This window comes from Cygnus olor, chromosome 1, assembly GCF_009769625.2.
Source record: "Cygnus olor isolate bCygOlo1 chromosome 1, bCygOlo1.pri.v2, whole genome shotgun sequence".
Classification (NCBI taxonomy): Eukaryota; Metazoa; Chordata; class Aves; order Anseriformes; family Anatidae; genus Cygnus; species Cygnus olor.
In genome coordinates this window covers 50137914-50163312 of record NC_049169.1, presented here as the reverse complement: position 1 = coordinate 50163312, position 25399 = coordinate 50137914, and the positions used below count along the sequence as shown (strand labels likewise).

Here is a 25399-nt window from a genome sequence, read left to right as displayed (position 1 = left end):
ATTCACCTTAATTCATTCAGACAAAGACTTTTTGTGTCATTTTTTCCTGTGATTTATATGGCACACTGAACACACTAGAATTAATTTAATTTTATGCACTATTTTCTTGAAAGCTGGAGCAAGTGTTGCTATACAGATGACTTCTTTATGGTTGTGTGCAGCACTGTAAAGGCCCACCACCTTTTACTTGGAGACAAGAAGTGTGGGGGCCTCAGTGATACAATGCCAGGGGATGAAGGGTGAATGCTTTCAAGATTAGACGAGGCATGCAATTTGTGGAATACTTCTGTATCACTCACAGTTAGTGTGTAGGCTGCTGCCAAATGCTGGTTATTGTCTTCCTTCCTGAAGCAGTACCGCTTGAACACTGCAGCACAATGCTATTTTCAGCTCCTTGACGAGATGATTACAATGTAAAGTCATGCTGCGTGACCAACATGCCAGGTGTTTGCTGTTCTAACTCTGCTTTTATTGCTTTGGGAATGAAAGAATGATAAAGGGAGGGATTGGAGTTACTTAGGAGATTTTCAAACAGCAGGTCAGCTTAGATAGCTTGGCTATTTTTGTTTAAGGCAATGGTATCCTGTATATGTCTTTTTTGTTGTTGTTTCTTTGTGTTTTTTTTTCTTCTGTATTACAAGTGACCTTATCCAGTAGCAATGAAATTATTAAAATAAAGTGCAATCTGTTAAGCATTTTCAAAGCAAAGTTTACACTTCTGAAAGACTATGAGCCAAACAGGTAGCTTTTTTCTCTACACAATAGGTATCAAAAAGATTATAGCAGAGCAAACTCCCCTTGTAGAATACACACTGTACATGCTTACTGGCACATGGTGGGGTAGAAGGGAGAGGAGAGATGCAGTATAGGCACCTTTTCCTTTCACACTTTATATTCCCTGCCAACTCTATAAAAAGTGGGAAAATTAAAGACAACCCTTGTGATCATATTTGTTAATCAGTTTTCTTCTGAGTAAGATTCAAAAGACATCAGATACACTACTTCAAAATCACAATCAAATAGCCGTAACAATTAGTAACTAACATTTTATGAATCTGTGATTCAGATATTATAAGCAAAAGACATAATTGCCATTCAGATCTCATAGCAGTAAAATTTTCCAAAGAGTGTCTCATAATTAATTGATAAATATAAATATATTTTAATATATTTATTTTAAATTCAAGAAGACTCAAGTCTGACTGTGTTGCTATATCAAGGTGTATTTCAAGATATCTGGCCTATATTAGTATTTTTTCTTTCCAAGAGAAATGGGTCAAGGTCCAGTATGAATTTAGCCTTCATGGGGCAGTAGTGAATTATTTGACTAATTTTTTTTTTCAGTCTTAGGAGGTTAAATACATGTAAGTAGCCCCAAGAGAAAGGAAACGCTGATGATATTAGCTAATGAGGACTTCAGATATTCTTTCTAATTAATCTGAGACCAAGATGGTGAATGAAAAAAAAAAAAAAAAGTCTACAGATATCTGGAGGAAAGGAAAAAAAAAAAGAGAGAGAGAGAAAGAAATCAGTTCCAAAGAAGCCATTTGTGATATAGAAGTATATCAGTATTTTATTATAGTTGAGTCCAAAATTTTTGTTGTTTTTACAAATAAGTTCTTTGGTAGAACTTTGGTAGAATTCTAAACTTGTAAAATCCCATGATCAGAAAATTGTCATACAACTTAAGAAAAAGCCTTGTGTTGGCAGAAGTGTCAGAGTAGAAATAAGTTTTTTAAAGCTCTGACTACATCATTAAACTACAGCTTAATTAAAAAATAAAAACAAACAAACAAAAAAAAAACATTAATGACCTACCTTCTGTTGACAGAAAAAAATGTCTTTAAAGCAATTATATGCATTCAGAAGGGAGGACAGTGACCAAACCAGCTCAGCAGCCTCCATGAAGAAACACCTCAAGGTGTTTCAAGTCAAGCCTCAGGCTCAACTCAGCCCAGATTTATGGTCTTCTAATCTTACTTAACCACATATGACAATAAAAGTTTTAAAAAGTGGGAACTATCACTGCAAGGATTGTGAGAACCAAACTTAATTGAATTTGGTTATTTACCTGCATATTCATTAGGATCACTCAGCCACCAGATTTATGCTGCAGCCAATTATAGTGAAGGAGAGACAATCTAACTACCCAATGCCTCAGTGCTCACAGCCCCACTGAGCCAGTCACATACATGAAATGAACTTCTCAAGCTTGAAAAAAGCCTATATTCTCAGCAAACAAGTAAACTTTATAAAATACTTCCTATTTTCAATCAACTGTTCTGCCCAAACATTTAGCCACCAGTTACGATCTTGACATGTTGTTTCTTTTAGTAGGAGAAACTGTTGACTTTGGCCAGATGTTTCTCTGATGAAATCTTGTATATTTGCAAAGAATGTACACAAACTCCTATTTCCCTGAATGCAGTAGGAACAAACAGCAGAAGGTTATTTCCTTGCTCACAAATCCAATTCCTTTTTTTTTTTTTTTTTTTTCCAGTGGGTACTCTGTTCAACAGAAGCTTTTTTCTCTTGCCTTTCTCCCTGGGCCACCCACATTGCCTATTTTTTTTTCCCCAGCTTTCTGATTACTTTTAAACACGTAGCTCCTATCAGTTGGTGTCTCAGCCAATGAATGTATAATAATTTCACGAGTAAGCTCTTTGTTCTCCACAAATTATTTCATGCTTCAGCTTTTCTTCATAGGATAACTGCCTGGGTGGTGGCTTCTACTGTTTTCAGCAATTTTACTTCATACAGGTGCTTAGCTGCTTCTTCTTGTTTAGACTGAATGGAGGGTGCCCACCATAACCAGGGGATTAATGAGGCCTGGAATTTTCTGCAGATCAAAGACAAAATTTATGGCAGCCATTAACATCCTCCAGCACAGCAATAACATTCCTGAGAAAAGTCAAAGAAAAGCTGATAACAATCAAGATCCAACATTGGTTAATCACCTGTTTCTCCTGGTTGTAGTATTTCCCTCAGGTTACCATGCAAAGTTATCATTAGGATAGAAAATAATGAGTCGAAAAGAAGAAAAAAAGTAATTTTGAAGGTAACAGCAAAAGAAAACTGAAGGACATGAAAATAAGCAAAAAGTAGACCCATGAGGAAAGGAAGAGAAACAATAGTATTTTATATTTCCAAACTTCAGCATTTAAGTGCTCCAATTCACAAAGGTCAATAAATAAAAAATGGCCAGTTGAAGAATGCATATCTCTTTAATCTTTCCTCTGAAAATGATTGCTTCTCTTAGCTCCTAAACTACTGTAGTTTTGAGCCTGGCGTACTACAGTCAGAAGGAACTGGCATTGATCTATCCTTTTACTGTGGGGTGAAACATCCTATCAGCTCAGAAGGTGCTTATGAAGAAGTTAAGTCTTCCCCTTTTTAAGGAAAACAACCTCCATCACAAAGATGAAGACCCTACTCAATTAATTATTCAATTTTAACCCTCTGGTATATCTATTGGAGTCTTAAGATAGACAGATAATTCCTGGTAAAAGAGCTATGAATAGAATGATATAATCTATGGAAAAGGAAACAATGATCTCTGTCATTTCCACTGCCTCTGAGTCCTGAAAAGAAATAATCCATCCCTCTTTCACCATCCCTATCCCAAAGAAAACCATAGGAGAACAAAGACTTAAGAGGAAGAAATGTATATTCTCTAGAATTTATTTAGGATGAAGTGCACAAGAAGTATAACAGATATTTTCCTAGGTAGATGTCTAAATGATATTCCCCAAATCCTTCTTATTTGTATAAATATAACACCAGAAATGACTGTAGTTATGCTACTGGAAGCACCAGATTTCCCAGACCATATGCACAATAAGTACCTTTCTGCATTCCATGCCCCACATGCAAACACAGTATATTTGATAGGCTAGACTTGCTCTGCTTGGTCAGAACCAATGTGCCCTGGTGTGGGAAAGGAATTTGCAGGGAGGTTTGTGCCGTTTCACACGTCCCTGAGTTAGAGATAATGAGGAAAACAGAAGTAGAACCAAAACCTTGAGCAAGGTCAAGATAAAGTAAATTGGTTACAGTGTTAAAGATGAGCTTTGGGCAGTGGCCAATTGCTGGTTGGCTCAAGGCGCGTGTCTGAGGGTCTCTAACCAATTGTAAGACAGATTCAGGCACGTGGACAGCGCGTGGGACTACGGGGAAAGTATATGTAGTAGTGAAAAAGGGCAATAAACGTCTCCTGTTCAAGAGCCATCAGGAGTCCGTGTCTTGCATCCCTTTACCCTGTCAGCTGCCTATCACGTTATAGCAGCTGGATATTGCACTGGGGGCCAGGGCCTGAGAGCCCCAAATCCACGTGTTATGAGCACCAGTGAGAGCAGACAGATAGCTCTAAGGTATTTTGATGAACATGCATGTGCAATCTGTCTTTGAGTACTTCCAGAAAGAATGCTACAGAATCAGAAATAAAGATTTGTTGCCCTGCAATGTAATTCCCGTAAACATTATCTTTTTTCAGTGGAGATAATACAAAAGAAATCATAAGTAGGATCACTTGTCTACAGTTAAACTGGCTACCTTGCTCCTTAGCAAAGTTAGCCTGGGTAGAGGATTGTATTAAAACTGTACATGCTGACTAGTACTTGGAGTGTCCTTCTTCAGCATGTCTTCCCTTGGCATTGAGTTCTTTTAAGCAGATGTGTTCTTTGCATTAATATTTGGAAATGCTTAGCAGAAAGTATCTCAGAATGACATTGGGATGAATACTTTATCCTTTCTGTCTAACCAAGAGAGAAAAACTTAGCCAGTGCTCTAACACTTGGGTTCAAACACTGAATGGTTGCATGAGCAGTTCATTCTTTGAACTCTGTCTATGCTATGTACTCAATACATATGGCCCAGATATTAAACATGCTAACATCATGAAAAAGCAAAATAGAAATGAATTAAGGTACTTAGGTAATGAAGAAAGTGATGTTTCCTAATTTTATGATCATCTCTATCTTCTAGAACAGTTTATTTTGCATGACATAAACAGAATTTGTAAAGTTGCTTTAGAAGACAATGTAAAGGGATCTATATATGCTCAACTATGACATTCACTATTGTACTGGGATGAACAATTTATTGTTAGTTTGGGCAAAGCACCAAGCTAAGTTCTCTCTGACATCTTAATTAACTTGATTATCCATGCTTTATATTCTTTAGATGATATTATTTTAAACCTCATCTTCCAGAAATCCTTTCAAGTACAAATATCAACTCCAGCCATCCCGAGGGTATGACATCCCAATTTACTACTGCCCTTGGCTCAAAACTCAGTGCAGAAATGATGACTCTTCCACAGCATCCCAGCTGCCTAATTCCACCACTCCACTTCCACCAGTCAAGGGACTGAGATTTACACTTATCATTTCAATAATTTGTAACAATTTGTGATAATTAAAGCAGGGGACACTTCGTAAAAGCATTTTTAAACCATATGAATCTGATTCACAGCCAAAGTATGAAAGAATAACAAGCACCATCACAGAAGACTTTCTGACAGATCCCTCTCCCTGGAATCAGCTGGGATCATTTCAAGAATCCAACATCACACCAATGCTGTATTCCTCTTATGGTAATTGCTTATACCAACTGATTTTAACAGCTCATCTCTTCCTGTTCTGCTGTTGGGAATTATTCTGCTCTCTGGTCCTGTGCAGCATCTAGTGCTCCGCATTTTCAGGATTCAGTAGCAAATGAAAGATCTTTGGTTGCTTGTCTTTGTTTTCTTGCTAAAGGCAAAGTTACTGAATTGCTCAGCGTGAATAGTGACACTCCCACTTCAGGAGCAACTTGTTGGACTCAGGTCCTCATTGTTTGACATCAGAGGGGAAAATGCAGTTGAACATGGCACTGTACAGGGACAGTCACTTCAAAGTATAAGAATGGTTTATAAATATGACCAACATTAAAATCCTCACATCTCATTTCTTGAATGTTATTCAAACCTTCACTCTGAGTATACGCTTACTAGTTTCCTCATGTCAGAAGATAGGTCATCCTTTGTGCCTGTATTTATTTTCTATGTGAATGCTTCAAAATCATTACTTAACATATTTAGGTAGTCTGTGAGCTGAGGAGATAAGTATCTCCATTTCATGCATGGGAAACAGAAACAAAGAAACTACTTTTATGAACTCAGAGCTCTCAAGCTTTTGAGGTTGTAAGTTTGCACTGCCCTAACTGGAACTAGCAGCTGTATTAGAAAATATCATGCAAATAACTTCATGTAACTCCACTAAGGAAACAAGCAAAACCTGAAGCCTGTTAGAGCCCTTTAGTGAGTAACCTAAGAAAACAGCTATTCAGAGAAAAGTTCATTACAAGTGCTGGAGAAAAGCTTGCAAAACCAATACAAATTTGCAGTAAAATATCTCTGGGGCATAGCTGCAGTTCACATCTACACAAGCAATGATTTTCAAATAAACTTCTGATTTATGGGCATACATATATGCTACTAACATTTTCTATTGAAAAAAAAAATGTACTAAGTTACTGCAGGTTACTCCTCCTAAACATAGCAGTAATATCTACAGAACAGTGTGTTTTGAAGCAGTAGCACTAGTTCATTAGCCAAGTTAATTATACCAAGCATGTGTGAATCTGTTGTAGCATGGCATTAATACAGTTTCAATTCTGGCATTTGACCTGACAAGACTTGACAATACATACTGCCTAAACAGTAGGTAAGTTGTAGACATGAGTATGCCAGAAATACATAACTGAACAGGGAATCATTTGCTGACCAGGCATATTAGTGTTGATTCATTCACAGATTGCCATTGGTTTTATAGTCTCCTACGTAGATAGGTGAGTAGCAGTGGGAAATAACGCTGAGTCCTGGAACGAAGGAAAGACATGATAAAACAAGCCCGCATTTTTTTCTGTCTTAGGCAGTAGAACAGCAACACCATGTTCCCAGGCTTATTCATACATCTATGCAAAAATCACTTTTCTTGTAAACATGCAGTTCCATGTGTAGGTACAAGAGAGGAAAGACAACACAAAGGACAAGTGACACACTGAAGACTAGGCCTGTATGATGAAAACTGGAAATAAAAGACAATTTTATTTCAGAAAAGTGCACAGAATACAGCAATACACCTAGGGTTGGAGTGGTAAGAGTAATAGAATAAGTTTTAGAGAAGATACAGAATGATGGTGGCGATCTTCTTTACTGGTTGAACTGCTGAGTAGTCTAGTCTGCCAGAAAGTAGTAAATACAAATTCATTTCTCTCTTTTGCCAGAGGCAATTTCATCTCCCTCAGAACATCTCCAAGAACACCTGTAATCTCTGGCCTACATTTGATGACTGACGATTTTAAATATTTCTCGTTGTACGTTCCACTACAATACATTCCACTTTGCCTGGGTTGCTTAAATTTTTGTTGACTCAGAGAGGGTATGAATGAAATACACTTTGTGGTTGGGTGCATAGGACACTTAAAGGAGGTGAACACTTATCTCGGTCACCATCATCTGAACAGTTATACTTAGTCCCTGGATCCAGAGAAACAATAAAAAATAAAAATATTACACACCTCCAGCTAAAAGATTCTGTCCACCCAGGTGGACTTTAAAGCTGGCTGCTGGATAGTTTGGATCATAACCTTAATGATCTAATGCTTGAAGTGTTGTCACTCCGTGCTGTGCAGTACAGAGAAGAGTTTGACTATGTCTACTCAGCAACCTCCTCATGCATTTTGGAAGGCTTCTGTTAGGGACCTTGAAATCTTACCTTCACCAGTTGCTTTGTGAATCTATCTTTTAGATTTTTTTTTTTTCACAGTAAACCTTTTGGGCAAATTCACACCAACTTGACTAACTGGGACAGAGAAGTCTGTTGATGGTAAGTCCAGCAGTCACCAGGGGAAAACAAAACAAAACAAAACAACAACAACAACAACAAAAAAGGCAAAACAAAACAAAACAAAACAAAACAAATTTCCAAACTTCAGTAAGCCCCAACTTTGCACAGGAAACGTTTCTCTTTCTTGAGAAATGCACCTACAGAAAACAGAGCAAAGAGGTCTATGAGAATATCTACTATAATCATTTTTATTTCTACCATCTGTTTTTATGCAAAGCAATCCTTGTGCAGACAGACACTTATCAAAATTTTTAAACTTCTGGGGAGAAAAATCATATGGTCAAGTATACATAAAAATCTCTGAAGATGAATTGCTAGTAAAATTATCTGACCTACTTCATTCAAATTTTGAGTATTTATTTATTTTATTTCCACCTCCACTGTTTTTAAGGAGTTGGTGCTACATACCACAAATACACATTTGTTCTGCAGAAGCATATTCCTATCTGTTGTTGTGCTCTTGTCCATGGCAGGTACACACTCAGGTAATCAGGCCCTACTTCAGCAAGGCAAGGAGTACCCTACATGCCACACTCTATAGTAGTGAGGTGTTCAGCTTCAACATGGTGAGAAATTAAAGAATGAAGCAGTAGCTCTGGGAGAGACTTGACAGCAGTTTTGATTTCATTCAGGCCACTCTATCCCATCATTTCTCAGAATATGCAGACTGTGTTGTCATTTTCAAGATTATGTGAAGGGCATGAGTCCCATTTTTCCAAAGGACTTTGGGCAATATTCATCTTACCTGTATTTATCATTTCATTCAAGCATTAAGTTAATTGTTATAAACATATGGGCCCCAGGGATTCAGCTAACAGGTGAATGAAGGTTCCCAGTGTCCAGGTTTTTTAATTCAATGTTTGCTTAATGCTGCAGTTAGACACTCTAGGCACCAAACTTACCTTGTAAAAAAGTGGCTAAGTTGCTCAGTCTGTAAAAAAGTGTTTTTCTATCTGAATATGCTAAATATTCTCTTTCATGTAGACTTCCTTCGGTCAAAAAGAATCTGAAAGACAGGAAAATATTGAATTATTTAATAACATACTTCTATTAAGACTAATCTGACACTTAGATGTAATGCAATATCAAGTTTGTCATGCACTTAAAATTACTTCAGAAATTCTTTATTGCAGGTTTTTTGTTGGTGGTGGTGGTGGTGGTTGGTTGGTTGTTTTTTTCCAGATGCCTCAGATGAGAGAAGCAGGGGAGTTTACCTCCTGCATTTAGAGGATACAGATTGTCTTGCTCCAGAGTATGTCCCCACAGCCCTGGAGCGACATTTTATTCTCAGAGGAATCTGAAAATCTTGGCAGAACCAGTGTTAATTGGATGATGTAGCTGTCTGAGAGGAGGATTAGGTAACAAGAGATCTTGAAATCCCTATGGCTTTAAATCCCTCCTTATGCATATTTAGACAATACAGTAATCCCAGTCACTGCTTAGGAGCAAATTAAACAGAATGGCACATTATAAACACCTGCATAAACCTTCCCCCCTTTTTTCTTGTTTCATTTTTTTAAGGAAATATACTGAAAGACAAAAACCTACTGGGAAAACAGGAGAGGAAATCTATTTCTGTAAGAGTTAAGCCTAACCAAGTAGTTTATGATTGTTTATTACTTAACTTCTGTCATTATAGTTTCATGAGAGCTGTCTGAAGATGAGAAAGCTGGGTCTTCTACTGTATGGCAGGGAACAGATTGTCGGCACTTGATAGCTAGTAACTAATAATAGTGATAGACAATTAAGTCTTCAGCAAAGCACACCCGCTAGCCAGTAAACATTTAACTGCCAGGTAGCTGACAGATGGCCTTGCATATAGGATGTTAAGATACTTGCTTTCTGGGTCTTTTTTATCCATTTGTTTGCTAGCTGGTGTCACTGCTCACAGTCTTTGTTGGGAAGAATTAGACTCCACAGTGCAGGGTATGGGCTTGCCATTCACATCAGCAAGCAATGAATACCACCAACAGGAAGCTCAGGGACACTGAGAACCTGTTGCAGCTGAAATCAATACCAGTATGAGGTTAAAGATGCCTGGAAAAAGAATGTTATCCTTTAACAAAATATTTTCCTTGTTTTAAGCCAATGCAAAAGAGCAGACCAGTACATTCAATCAACAATTCACAAAGAGATGGTGAGAGAGAAGGTGAGAGAGAACTCTCAGTGTGATCTTTTAAGCAATGCAATGTTTCCTAACAATAGAGAAAAATCAATTGCAAAGCTGTTTGCTGTATTTCAGTCACAGAGCTCTATCCTTCCTTGCTGGCTATAACATACACAGCTGACTTGGGAACAGACGGGTCTGAGGTTCAGAAAGCAGCATGAGAGTCACCAATCTGACATGTTAAAAACTATGCTTCCCATAAGCTGTGTAAAAATAGGACTTCAATACTTCAATAACAAATTAAGTATTAACTGCTCTTTTTTTTTTTTTTTTAATTTATTTATTTGCATGATTTTCAATGCTTATTTGAACCTGTGTGGCCTACTTTGTTGGCTGGATGTATAATATGTCAGGGCTGGGTGTCCTGTGTGCACCCCATGGTGTTCCAGTGCTCACCTGAAGCACCAGAGCCATGTACCTTAGCTATTTCCCTTCATAGGATGTAGTGTATATGGACATATTTCCTATCCACATGCCCCATCTGCAACCAAGAATTACTCAGGAAAGAGTAGAGCCAGAGAACTGGCTACTGTATCTGTCAAAGCAATTTCTTTATGATAAGACCACCTGTTTTCAACAGTGATGCCGCCAAGGGGTCCCATCAGAGACCAAGATCTCCTTAGACTAAGCACCATACAAGCTGGTGAGAGCAGCCCTGGTATTCAAGTGTTATAAATTTAATTAAAAATAATAAAAGTGGTTAGAGGAAGTTAAAAAGAAAAAATCGAAACTTGACTTTCTGCAGGTCATTTGGATAAGCTGCTCCTCATACCATATTGCTGTATTGCATCAAACTTCATTTTCAATTTGCTGGAAGCTCTGCAGAATATCCCACTCTGCAGCTCTGTTGTGCCACACAGAGCAAGGCTTTGGTCTAGAGTACAAACTAATTTTGCAGTGAACTGCAGGCCCTAAATACAGCACAAAACATATGAGTGGCTAATCACAAATCTGATTCACAAAAATGAGGTAGACTCAAAATTCTTGAGTTAAAAGGCATGAAAGTCTCTGGCTTGCTCAAATTACTCATTTCCTTCTTCAGATAAGTATAAAGAGTCATTATGCTCTCTTTTGTTCTAAGGTAAATCCTAAGTGTCTTCACTGAGATCATTGCTGTTGCCAAGCTGCCCTCCTAATATGCAGGAACAGAATAACAGGAACAGAATAATCTTTTATTTGTTTATTTATTTATTTTAATTTCAAGGATATTTTCACTCAGCCTAGAACATGGTAACAATTATGACAAAACTCACTGAGCTACCTCAGAAAGTTGTATATGCAATCACACTTACAAAAGCGACTCAGTGATATTGATAACAAGGAAAAAAAGAAAAAAGAAAAAAAAAGTAAAAAAAAAAAGAAGATGAGAGAAAGTAAGATCCTCTAAAGAACATCTCATAGAGAAAGAATAAGTTCCTGCCTGTGTCAGACCTTCTCTTCTACAAGTGCATAGGAAGCATGCAAAGCAGGAGGAGGGAGAGGCTGCGTGTTCAAGAAATATGCAGATGGCCTCTGAATATGTTTCTTAAAAAAGTCACCTTGTGATTCTGTTTTACCAACGCTTTTCCCCTCCCAACCGCCCCCCCCTCCCCCCCAGAAAAAAGCCAACCAAAAACAAAGCATATATTAGAAACATTTAAACATCAAAAGCTTCGCAGTAATAACATTACATTAAAAAATGACACTCGTTCCAGGGTCTCCTGTTGTGTGTTGCTGAGCCTATCTGGTATGTCTGTAATGTGGAACACTGTCCGGGAGAAATGATTTCCAGGGAGCCTTAATCTCTGAATCTAAACTAGGATTTCCTCCCTGAGCAGAGCCAGCTCCATCCGTAACGCCACCTCCGCCAGTATGCCTTTCAGCAGTGATGCAACCACCAGATGGTGGCATTTCCACTACATAAGGTGCTATTACGGCATTCTGCATTGGCATGTAGTTAACGTGATTCACGCCGCTGGTAGCGGGTGCGCAATCTTCGCTATAAATGGCAGTGGGGTTTCGAAGGACCTATGACTATAAAACAAGGGACAACAGCTTTGAAGGACAGACTCAAACTGTTCACCCACAGTTTCCACAATACCAAGCAATACTAGGAAGGCAGCAATTTGGTATTAAAGAAAACTGGCTTGGAGAGTTAACAATGAGAAACAGAGAGGAGTATTTTTTCTTCTGGGTTACCTGTTGATATCTGGGTCATGTTCCTTCTGCAGATGTCTCACTCTTCCTTAGTAACTGGAGTTTATATCCAGCTCAGGAAGTACTGCTGTTTAGGATGCAAAAAATACAGTTTTGGGGACAGGCAGGGGCAATGAAGAACATCTATGTCTATATATCTACAGTCTCTGTAAATCTCTCTATATAGCCTATATGTCTATATATACGGTCTCTTTTCTATATATCTATTTTCTCTTTCATTTCTTCTCCCTAAGAAGTCCATCAGTGGATATAGCCCATGAATGGGCTTGATGCATACAGACTTCTGCAAAACGCCACAGATTTCCACTTAAATATATAACACTTCATCTGCTTTGTTTCAAGATAATCTCCTACGCCGGTCTTGTACATCATGAAGGTCTCAACCACTGTAGCCAGGAGTAACAACATGGAGTGGCATTGTTCACTCTGTTGTTCTCTGGAGCTGAGGCTGCTTGCCATTTGGCACCCAGGAGATGGTACTGTTGACTTTCTAAATTTGTACAATCTCCTGTTGAAACTCCTAAAATATTAGGATGCCAGAAGGGTCCTCCTGGGTCATCAAGTGCATTGGTATCCAGTCTTCTACTGTCAATCCCTGAATACTTTAGGAATATTTCTTGTCCCTACCATTTCTCTACTGAGAAGCCATTAAAAAAAGTTCCTCTATTGGTTAGGAATTTTATTGTTTCCCAGACTAAATTTGTTCCTGTCCAGTTTGTGCCCATTTGTTCCCATGATTATGTTAGTATTTCAGGTATTTATGTTTCACTTCTCCTCCCACGTCTTTCCCTCCTAAATTACTCCATGGGATGATCCAATTCCACCTCAGTACAAAAGATTTATTGGCAGTTGTCTACATGAAGCAAACCTCAGATCTGTAAGAACTCTTAAAGGAAAATTTTCATCACTCTATCTACCATTGCTTCCACTCTTCCACACCTTTTCCTCACACACGCATTTCCTCATAAACATACACTCTGCACATAGTAATATGGAATATATATTTCACATCTTTCATCTCCTTACACCTCTGCCCCAACAGAGCTGCACTATCAGAATTCCCTTATGCAAAAAAAGCGCTGTTAGAAAATACTCCTGCCCTCGCCTCACTTGTGAGGGGTGGCTTTCTACAGTTCTGCTATTGTGACCTGGCATTTCATGAGAAGTTTTTGCCAGTGGAGTACACCAGTATTCTCATATCAGCAAAGAACTCCTTGTGCAAATACAACCTTGTTCAACATCCTGGCAACCCTGGCACAGAATGAATAGAGCAAACAGCCTGCTTCCTCACACCTGAAAAGGGATCTGAGCACATTAGCTGGTGCTGTTGGGCAGCTGGAACAGATATTTCTTGCGTGGTACTTCCTGTATCATTAATAGGTGATTTCAAACTCCAGAGCTGTAAACTGGAACAGTGAAAGAATACACAATTAACAATGAATATTTTAATGCAATTTAACTGAGAACCCACCAACATTACTTCTTCTAATTAATTATCTGCATTTGTTGTGCTGTTCTTCCAGTGTCTGCTTCCCTCTGTTATGCTTCCACACTAGGAGACTGTGTGAGCAAGGGCAGGGAGCTGCACCTGAAGTTTACCTGCCTGGACATGGAATGGTGTGGGCAGGCAGAGAGACAATCAAAACTTTCCAGAACAACTCTAGTGAATAAGAAAGGCTGTGGAAATTTCGGGACAATAGGGGCAAACAGTATCCAGTGTCTGTTGTTAGGTTAACATGGAAATGTGGTTAGAGAAAACTGCCTCCCATAAGGCTGGAAATCATAAAAACAGGCATTACTTATCCAATTTAGCAAAACTATTCCTCTCTTTGAGAGCTTTTTCTGACTCACAGGAAATGACTCTGCAAAGTACAGCTGCTGAACTGTGCAGGAGCTTTTGTGTGGAACAACTACGAGACTGGTCTCCACTTCTCCATCTCTAGTGAACTTGAGATACAAGAAGAAAATATACCCTGGGGAGTAACCAGCTAACAGTAGATGTTCTCCTGCAGAATTTGTTTTATTGTTTATTTTGTATTGGAACAAAGCACATCCCTCAGAATCTGAAGAACGCTGTTGTATTTTCACACATAAGATCAGAACGCAGGTAAAAGCAAAAAGACCACTCCAGACAAGTTCCAGTGCACTGTGACAGCAGAGTGCATTGGATGCTTAGAACAAGGTAAAACTTTCTTCTCCTCCTTCAGCTAATGTAGAATAGAAAAGTGCTCTTAGAACACACACACACAAGAAAAAAAAAAAAAAAAAGTAAAACTTAACCCTTCTGGAATTAAGATTAAAATGAAATTTTATTGCAGTGCAGCCTTATTTTACTTTACAGCTTACAAAATGTCACTACAGTGTGTCATTACTGTCAAGTACTATTCCAGTTATGCCAGGCTTATGTCTGCACTTCAGATTATTTCTGAACCTTCCTCTTCCTGTTCTCACAGACACATGATATACCTTCCCTACCTCAAATGATAATGACTTCCAATCTTTCTATCACTCATGGAAGCCACCTGTCCTTATCTTTCATATTTCGCCACTTGACCCAGCAAAGCAGGTTATATATGAAAAAGGTCTTGTTTTGCATTGCTTATCCCACTGAACCAGTGGAATGATACATTAGCATCATTCAAAGCACTGGAAATTGTGTCTTTGTCATCAATGGGATGGAATTTCTCTCTAAAATGTTTGGCTTTGGCAGTTATCTAGTCTCCATTTTATTGTAATGAAGTTAGAAATAAGCTGCCCATTAATTCCCTTCGTTTGAGCAGATTATAATAACGGCTGTCTTATTCTATTTGCTGAAGCCTAAGATGTAAAGTACTCAGGAAAAAGGTTTTCTAAAGCAGTCATCGGATTCAGGTTCTGGATCAGATTTCATATCTTTCTGAAATATCATAATCTTCCAGTTATTTATAACTTTCAGAAAAATATAACCTATACCTAACTACAAACAATTATCTCTTAGCTCTTTAAGCAATAAAAATATGTTCAGGACTTAACAAGTCAAACAGCCTGTGACTACCTAGATAAAACTCATGAAAAACATGCAAATCATTAAATCATTAACAGAAGTACCAGGATTATAGAATCTCATTTATGTAGACATGTTTACTGACAATAGCTGAGTAGTGACTCTGACAGATGTAGAATTGCAATTTTTTGTCAAACCTAAAAGACCACCTTTTTTTGGTGAAAATGCACTGCAGAATGGGTTAGTTAAAGTTGCAACAACAAAAAAAAAAGGGGGGGGGAATGTCACAGAGATACTCAGTAAGCATCTCAAGGGGATAGAGGAGCATGCTTTTATGGCAGCTATGGGATTGTGTTCAGTTTGGCTATCAGAAATGGACAAACAAGACAGTAGGCAGCAGAGAGAGTGATGCTCCATGATGTGGTAGAAAGATAAGGAACTTGGACAAAGAGGCTGAAAATCCAAACAAAATTCTGTGGCAAAAACAAAAAAATAGATGCAAAAATGCATCTGGGATTTAGCATGTTATTTTTTCCCTCTACATCTGCATGCCTTCCATGCTGGCAAAATTAAAAATAATAATAATTTAAAAAAATAATGTTTAATCTCACACAAAATGTGTGTGTTTGTGCACCTTATGTATGGGCAGGCTTCTGAGAAGTGAGACCCCAGGCTCTTAAGCCCCTGTGGGGTAGTGGCACTGGGAAAGTGTGCCTGAGCCCCAGGGGAGTTGTCACTGCTTGTGGGGGTGCAGAGCAGTGGGGGTGTCCTCCCCCAGAAGTGAATCCCCACCTCCAGGTTACAGGAAGGAAAGCTGCTTCTCCCTACCTAAGTACAGTGAAGATCATGCAGGTAGGGTGAGGTGACACCTACGTGGCATGCTGGCAACAGTGCCACTGGGGAGAGCACAGAGGAGATGAAATCCTTACCTAAGGTGATTAGGCAGAGTCCCATTTACTTCAGCAGAGCTATGACATTTCACACGAAGGGAGGATGTGACCCCGTTTTCTTCTTCTTTGTTCCATGTTCTTATTCACGGTCCACGTGAAGACTGAGATTGCGATCATATTACGCCTTGTTCGAGACAAGCAGACCCATACACCTGCTGTTACTCACTGTACACCTTCCTTTCTAGTTCACTGGGTTTTTAATTGTGTTCTTTTCATTTTATGCTTGTGCAGGGACAAACATGTCTCTTTAATTCTACCTATTAACATTGTCCTCTAATCCTACTCTGAAAATAGCAGAACAAAGGCAGTAAGTAAAATCTGTTTTGCTTGAATGAATTCAAAATGTATTTTTGTTAAGGAAAAATGCCAGGCTTTCATTAGCAGAGCAGTGAGTCACCCTATCAACTGTACCAAGAATAAATAAGAACAGCATCCATTGAAATTGAAACTGTGTACTTTCCCTTAATGGGCAAGTGTCTCTGAGGAGAGCCTGGTAGGATAAAGTGATCCAGCTTTTGGGGATGTCATTCCTTCCTCCTCAACCACATCACTCTGAAACTTCCTGAAATCATTTTTGTGCTCCTAGAAAAAGGCACACAAGGTGTAAATCTATACTCTCTGTTCTTAATTCCAACAATAAGAGGTCTCCATCACAAAAATGATCATATAGAGAATATTCCTAAAGTCATTCCTCATATCATTTATTATCCTTCTTTTTATTGCCAGTATTTGTGTTTGTGTGTAGTCCCATTGGACTCATATCTGAGGACTTAAATCTTAAAAGCATATCAGAATTCGGTCTAAATTGATCTCTGGATTAAAATAAGATAGTGGAAGACTGCTCTGTATTGACTGGTCCCTGTTGTTTATCAAGGATGAAGCAACCAACAATCATGTCAGTTCTTGAGAACCAGACCTCGGCTGTCTCTTTCTAAAGTTTTCCCTAGTACACAGCTGTGTGTGAGAAGGGTTTGAGTTGTGGTTTAACTGAAAGACATGGAAAAACAGTAGGTCTGTGTCATCATCACTTGGCCCTTTAGATCCTTACATGCTTGCTTTGGAAAGGAAGAGAGTGACATTACTTGCAAATTCTATTTAATGTGTTATGGAAAATCTCAGCCAAAACCAAGTACTTAATAATCTATTAGTAATTTTTTTTTTCAGTTCATTATAACTACTGCAACATTAGATACAAATGTACCTGGAATTTTAAGGAGTTTAGGCAAATGTTTTTTTTACATACATTCATAGTTGGTATTACACCTAAAGGATTTTACCTTCACTAGCTACAACTCAGTGGCCTGCCCAGATTAAAATGCAAAAGTTTTCTCTAGCATAGTAACTATGACTTCATCAAAGTGCTGTTTTATGTAATAACTTTATCTCTCTGAGCTTGACAGTTTTTGTACTTGCAAATACGAGGGCCTTATCTCTTTGCTGGCCAGTTGGAATGATTTACCTAAACTCTTGTAAGGTTATTTAAAATTTCCTTCTAGGAAGTCCAGCTGCTTCTGATTTCTACTATTTGTATATGCTCTTGCTGTCACAAGAAACCTTGCAGGCTGCCAGCTGCTGTATCAATTCCTTGCAGCAGCAGACAGGCAAGACAAGATAGCGCAGTCAGAGGATTGCTCTAATTGAAGATGGGACACTGATTTGGCAAATTAATCTCTTAGTTAGCACTCGCTCTGAGTTTGCCACTGCAAAGGAATGACACCACAGCTGTTAGCAATGGAGGGTCACATAAAAGCCTTATTTTAACACAGAGTTAATCCTACTTGTATATTTCTAGTGTTTTAGTCAGTGTTATAAGCACTCTGTAATTGAGTGATGACACCTGTATATATTCTGTAGGAAGGTATTCCACTACCTGATGGGTTTTCATTATTAGAGAAGTCACCTTTATTCATCACCATGTACAATGTAATCCTCCTGTCTGTCTAACAAAATTGCTTAGGAGACTCCAACACTTTGGGATCCCCTTTGTGGTCTGAATTACATAGCTAACATGGACACTTCCATGGCTTTTATCAAAAAAAAAAAAAAAAAGTCCCTTAACATTGAAATTTCCTTCATTTATAGATAGATAGCACTCCTTTGCTAACAGCTGTGCACAAATCCAGCTCAGGTATGCTAAAGCCATCCATCCAACTATTTTTAATGCAACCCTAAGTGGATACCTGTAATAGAAAACATAGTTTTGATTTTTGGAATTACACATTATCGAAACTACAACTGAAAAGGTTGGATGTTCACAAAGTGAGGCAGGGAATATGCATGGATACACTTGAAAATGCAGACTTGCTTCTGTTGTGCTAGCAACAAAATTGCTCTGGCAACCATTTCTTCCTCCATCATTTGTGATTTTCTCCTCAGCACTGCCTCTGATCTGTTTAGGGTCTGTGGCACAGATGACTGCAAATTTAGTGCAATAGTTAAGTTTCAATAGCAACCAAGAAGGAATCACTTCAGGCCAAATATTCCCACAGGTATGTATGCTCAAACCCCTCTAATAGCCCTATAGGCCTAAAGGAAGTACTTCAAGTGACAGAAGGAGGGAAGCATTCCTGTTTTGTTCCTTGGAGGATGATTACAGTTATTGTTTGAGGCCTGGAAATTGCAGGGTATACTTTTCCATTTCAAAATAATTATTTCAGATGTTTCATCATAATCTAAATTTCGTCAGAAGTGTATTATGGCAGAAGAATTTAATGATGAGATTCATTTTGGGAACTCCATGTTTTGTTTCTAGTTCACAGTCACTTAAGATATTTTTTTAGTGACATTTTGCAACATCTTACCTCATCTGTGACTGCAAGCAAAGATGTGATGTGACTAACAGAGAAGGGAAATCACGCATAATGAGATACAGATAAGTAAGTATAAATACCCACCTTACTTTGAAAAAAAAGGGGTGGAGAGGAGGGAAAAGAGATTCTCTGTGATATATTTTTAGACAGATTCATGAAAAAAGCCATTTTTGGAATCATTTGGATTACTCATCTTTGTCTTTCAGAGCTTTAAGTACATTGTTACAAGCTGTCTCCATCTGTCAAACCAGCTATGGGCTTTCTTATGTGATGCAGAGAGATCTATGCAGAGAGAAGAAACAAATACCAGATTTTCACAATAAATAACTAAATAAATAATTCCTCCCCTCCCCTCCCCTCCCCTCCCCTCCCCTCCCCTTCCCTTCCCTCCCCTTCCCTTCCCTTTCCCTTCCCTTTCCCTTTCCTTTCCTTTCATTTTATTTTTTATTTTTATTTTTATTTTTATTTTTTATTATTTTTTATTATTTTTTATTATTTTTATTTTTATTTTCTGCTAGCCACTGGTAGCACAGTTACATTTTCCTGTGTACGTAATACAGAAAGAAAAATGGTCCCGGAGAATCTTTATATTATAAACAAATCACCTGTGTTTGCTTGCCTTGCCTAACTACTTTATGCTTTCAAAAAATCAGCAGTCCTTTGTTGCTAAAAAAAAAAAAAAATAAATAAAATTTTTTAAATGATGGCAGAGGTGATTACTGGGGTCATTCCAGGTTGGAGATGATAAATGTGTGAAATGTTTCCATATATAGTTCCTCAGTTTTTGTTTGTTTGTTTTTGTTTTGTTTTGTTTGTGTGTGTGTGTGTTTGTGCCTGTGTGTTTTAAGATCAATAAATCAGAAATTTAGAACTAGATATATTTTTTCTAAGCATTATTAAATTTTCTGCTAATATCTGCTTTTAAGCATTCTGTTCTGATGTTGATTTCTGACAGTCTGCATATGTAAGAGATATATGCACATATCTGAAAGAATTAGTTGACAGGAGAAAGGAATGCCAGAAATGGTGGGATCCCTGACTCCCATCCCCATTTCTATGCAATAGCTGCTGAATGCATTTGCAGATTTCTGTTGCACCTCATAACATAACAAAATAAGCTCAAAAAAAAACCTAAATTTTTGAAACACCCTCAACAAGCCACTGCTGTGTTTTTGCATTCTTTGTTTAGCATCAACAATATTAGTAGAAAAACAGCTTCTAAAAATAGGTGGATGAGGTCATGCTACCGAAATGTTTAACTTGAATCTGAAAACATGAAATATACAGTACCATGCGCTGATATTCTTCCCTTACCATTTAAAAGCCCAAGGCTATCACTGCTGCCTGCTGCTGGGTAACTGCTTCCTTCTCCTTTCCTTTTCTGCTTCAAAGTCACAGAAGAATCTTATATTCTGCCTTGCCCTCCCTGAACTATGACTGCAAGAAATGTAAGCAGTTGATCCCGATCCATTCAGTATCTTCAGTCCTCCAGCACTAACCATGTAAACAATACTTTCCAACCACATAAAACTCAATGGATTTGTTAATGAGACCATCTATTCATCCAAAGAAAATAGTATGAGTACCAATGGAGAAAACAGAATGAATCTCAGTGGATGAAGTCTGTGTAATTCTAACAAGAAGGAAAGTCAAGTCCTTTCTACTGGTCCTCTAAGTAGTTTTGTGCCTTTAAATGTCCACTGAAATCTGATACTCAGCAAATGGCAAGGAAAAGTTTCTAAATGATAAATTAGAAAAATATTTTTATATGTATGACAAATACAAAAATATTTTTGTATTCAAAAAATATAAAAAATAACAGACAGGATGTCAAATCATGAAAGACAAATTATTTCTACATATTAGTTATCAAGGTTTTTTGCATGAAAGTCTTTTTCATATACCAAGATTAATATCAATTGCATGTCTCTTTCATATACCAAGATTAATATCAATTGCATGTGATTTCCTCTGTCTCAATAAATGGCTTTGAAACTGCTGCTATTCCTCAACTGCATTTAAACCACTTGATAAGAAGCCTTTTGTTATATACCAATATAAAATTTATGCAGCTGAAATGTGCCTTAACACAAATCAGAAGTGAAGAGATCAAACAGATCTCTACTATAATTACAGGGCTTCCAAGTGAGCCGCAATAAGATGGATTTGACTCAAGGCTGTATATTTAGCCTGAAAACAGCCAGCCTGGACAGTCTGAATCGGACAGACCCAACACGTGAGAGAGCTACAGCTGCCACTGGGATGCAGATGCTAATAATTCTGCAGCTTTATTATGCATGCGCTGTGTAATGGTTCGGATTAAAGAGTTAAACAAAGTGCTTCTCCCTCCCCTCTTGGCAGAAAGATAATTCAAACACATCTGATATTCGTAGACAGTTGGACAGCAGCTGAGGTTTCATTAGGAATCCCACGTATGGCCAGAAGCAACATACACCTCGGTGTTTCCGGGAGCCGCAGGCAGCCAGAACAGATGGTAGAAATCATCATCCCCAGACAGTCATCAGGGGAACCTCAGGCCACATGCTTGGATTTTTCTCAATGAACCACACACAAGGCAGGCATTCGATCCATGTGACTGCAGCTGCTGGCTCCTCGGGGAGCGGGAGGCGGTGGATCGGAGGAAGTCTCTCGCAGGTTATTAACAGGTCATGCTGTGACATTAGCAGTCCGGAAACATTGCCTCTCCCGGGGGGGGCTAAAACAAAAGCAAGAGGGAGGTTCCTCATCATTCAAACACAGTTCAGTGCTTACAGATTACAGCACTTAATCTGCTTGGCAACACCACAGCACACAGAGACACTCTGCTATCTGATTCCCTCCTTTCTTCTAGCTGTTTCTATTAGAAATGTCAGAAGGAATCCTTGAAGCAGTAAATGTCCTATGCAAATCTCAGGGGAAGAGGATGACAGCTTCCCTGCAATTTTCAGAATGAGACCTGGCGGCAGGAGTGACTGTGACAGCTGAGCTCCCTCATTCAGACTTCCCCAACCTTTTTGTTCTGTTCGTGACATGTTGGGCGCTGCTTTGCTCATTGATCATCTCTGTCTGTCTGAATCACCGAGCCCCTTCTGTGAACACAGACGCTGACTGCAACTGTCTGCCTCATTAGAGGAAACTTTCATTGGTGATATTCTGCAGGTAGCAAGGTATCTGCTGGAACCGAGTCTGAAAACATTGCATTTGACAATACGGATGGTTTTAAAAATCACCACCCTGTCCCTACAACTGTCCACCACTTCACTCTCAGTTTTTCAGCTTTTCCAACACTATCCAGGGCTTGCCAGACCCTTGCTTAGCACATCAAAGCTCACTCCACTGTCCTAAGAATCCTTCCCAGTATATTCATTCTGAGAATTGTACTGGAAAACCACAAGTGCAAACTGTGCAGTGTCTGATCCACCGGGGTTTTCCAGGACCCATTGCATGTGAACTTCCCAAATTGCCTGGCCAAGCAGCAAAAAAACTGGCTTTGCTATGCAAATGCTGACTTGCAGGAAGGAGCCAGGAAGGCTGGCTGGAGAAGGAGGTAAGGAAGTGAAGCTGTGCTTGGTACTGTGAGTTGGTTACAGCACTCAGCAATCATATTTGCCTATTAATCTCCTTTGGAAACATTTACTCATGCCTGCAATATGGGATGAAAACCTGGAGCCTGAAATTACTGTGTTGCTCTGCTAAAGTCTAGCTAGCAAACAAGAGCTCAGTTGGAGTGGAGGCACACTCAGAGGAGTGGGGCACAGCCTGTCCATCCCCTCTGTGCATTCAGCAGACATCCCAGCAGGTCCCCCTTGGATTCTTCACATCTTCTAGAAACAGGCAGTGTCCCAAAATACTCTCTAAATGTGACCAAGAGGCAATTCAAAAAGGGGTATGTGACATCAGGTTTGGTATACTGGACGCTTACAGTGAGCTGGTGTCTAAAGAGCAACTCTTGGCCAGAGCCTGTGTTGATCTGCAGGGAGAAGCAACATCTTTCATAGGGCAGCTGTCAAAACCAGAAAAATGAGCCATCTTTCATGCTTGTAGGACCCTCTTCAGGCCTGAAGCCACAGCAGGAACTTCATGTGTGGGAACAATTAGCTGTTAACAACAGTTCTTAATTTTCACGACCACTAAGATTTGTGAAATTGGAAATGACGATGCATTGCATCTGCATGCCAAAGTCTCATACCTGACATCTTTTCAAATCCTCTTATTGTCTGTTTGCCCGTAAAATATCTCAGCTCTTATATACTGGAGCTCATGCTTACTTGTCATAGTTCTAAAAACCGCTCTTCCATTAGCATTTTTTTAGAATATGTGATAGAAACAATAAGGAGTCTTGTCAGGACAGCAAATTAACAGGAATGAAAGTGAGAAGTACTTTTTTTTTTTTTTTTTTTTTTTCCCCTGGGGATGCAAGAAGTGTGCAAAGTTCAACCATCACAAAACATAACTGAAGAAAATGTTCCTTTTTTTAAGACAGTTCCATTAAAAATACTTTTTCCTTTTAACACAAAAATTACTTTTATCCTAGCAAGAATTATCTACAGTACTAAGCCTATACACGTTCTTCTTTATTAGAGAATGTTTTCATATGAGCCACTTTCAAAAAAAGCCTTTTATGTTCCACCAGCTGATGAGTGCTAATGTCAGTGCAAAGAACAAGATTTAAAAAGAAAAAGTTAACGATCTGGGATGAAATTTGCATTTGTGAAAGAAGTCAAGTTGACAGTTCCCCATGAACCTTATGTTCACCTACTGGGATTAAGCCCTAATGGGATGTTACATCCTATCCTTCTCCCAATCCTAAATGCCATTTGGTGCTGCATGTGTTTTCCAGCCCAAAGTCCTCAGTGACTACCTCAAACAACATTCCCCCTTGTCCAGCCACATTCAGTTGCATCTGCTCTGGCCCAGGTGAGCCCAGAGCTTTTACCCACTGACCCATGGACACAGCAATTACCCAGTTACTTCAGATGCAGTACATCAAGTCTGATAGACCATCCAACAGTAATCAATAGTAAAGGTCTCAGAGGTGAGTGCAAAATCAACAAATATACAACAGCAAGCATTTAGACATGTCTGACGTAATTCTAACACAAGGAGGATGTTCTTAACTTATCTTTAAATTTGTATTGACCACGTTGCCTGAAAGGTTTGTCTTTTTTTTTTTTTTTTTTTTTTTTTTTTAAACAAGGGCTATACTAGCCATTCTCAACTTATTCTTGATAAAAATCTCCAGTGCAGTGAAGTTTCACTTTTTTTTTTTTTTTTTCCCCCACTGCAACTCTATACCAACTTTAAACTTGTTACCTTTAATGTTACAGTTCTTATACCACTGTGAGTAGGAATGTTATCTGACTTGAGGTCATTCCATCAATGACCTTCAATTTTTATTCCACCACCATGTATCCATTGCCTTCCTAAAATAGTTCTGTGGGGGTGTTTGTGTTGTTTTTCTTCTTATTTATATATATATAAAGCCTTTAAATGGAATCATCATTTTAGAAAGCATTTCCAGAATCATAAATATTTTTTATTGTTCCTTTTCAGACTTGAAGTTTTGCTTTTGTAATGGGGAAAACAGAAATTAATGCTCTTTTCAATGGGAGACCACACCACTTATTTTTTCAAGGTGCGAAGCATTTATAACGCTTTTATTTTTCTATTTCCATTCTCTGACTCAAGCTGACAGCTCAGCTACATGCCCATTCACTTCCTACAGGCAACCAAGGCACTATTTGTGAAAAACATATCAATCGGAAATGGGCAAGGGTGTTCAGCTCATTTTACCATATGTCACTCAGCCTCCCAGACACAGCATCACGACATCACATCTTTCCTACTAATATCAGCTGAACGTCCAAGTTTTATCCTGAGAAAGACTGATACAAAATCAATAAATACATGGGGGAAAACACTTAGCTTTTTAAACAATACCTGCATGAGGAACTGAGCCTCACAGAATGGTAAGGAAAACCGTAACAACAGGGCTGAGATGCTGGATCACAACAAAAGTTTGTGGTTGCCTTTCAAAATTATGTCAATCCTGTGGAATAAGCACAATATCCTGAGGCAGAGCCACGATCAGCGCATTCCCTTGGGTTCATTCTGTTGAAGTAAGAAGACAGTGCTTCAACCAAAGTATATAGGCTCATTTGCAGATAAAGCAGAGAGGATATTAGGGTTTCTGGCAAAGCAATGAACTATGCAAGGCCAAGAAGGAGCAAATGAGATCTCAGTAGGGAATGAACTTCTCTCAGAGCAAGCTTATGCTGTTTTCCTATCCTGACACAGTAGTTCAGCAAATCCTCGGAGTGTCACAAAGATGCAGGCTGAGAAAGGTGACAGGAGGATACCAGGGATGCATTAATTCAGTGCGATCAGTGACTCAGTCACTGAAT

General features: G+C 38.7%; 1 long non-coding RNA gene across 1 annotated transcript; it reads right to left on the bottom strand.

Annotated features, from left to right (window-relative positions):
• Positions 1 to 1654: 1654 nt before the first annotated feature.
• LOC121077778 lies at positions 1655 to 19201 on the bottom strand. Its single transcript, XR_005824313.1, has 4 exons — positions 19080 to 19201; positions 8792 to 8895; positions 6765 to 6858; positions 1655 to 2839 (listed from the first exon to the last, which is right to left on the bottom strand). It is a non-coding gene; the product is annotated as an uncharacterized LOC121077778 (long non-coding RNA).
• Positions 19202 to 25399: the final 6198 nt, after the last annotated feature.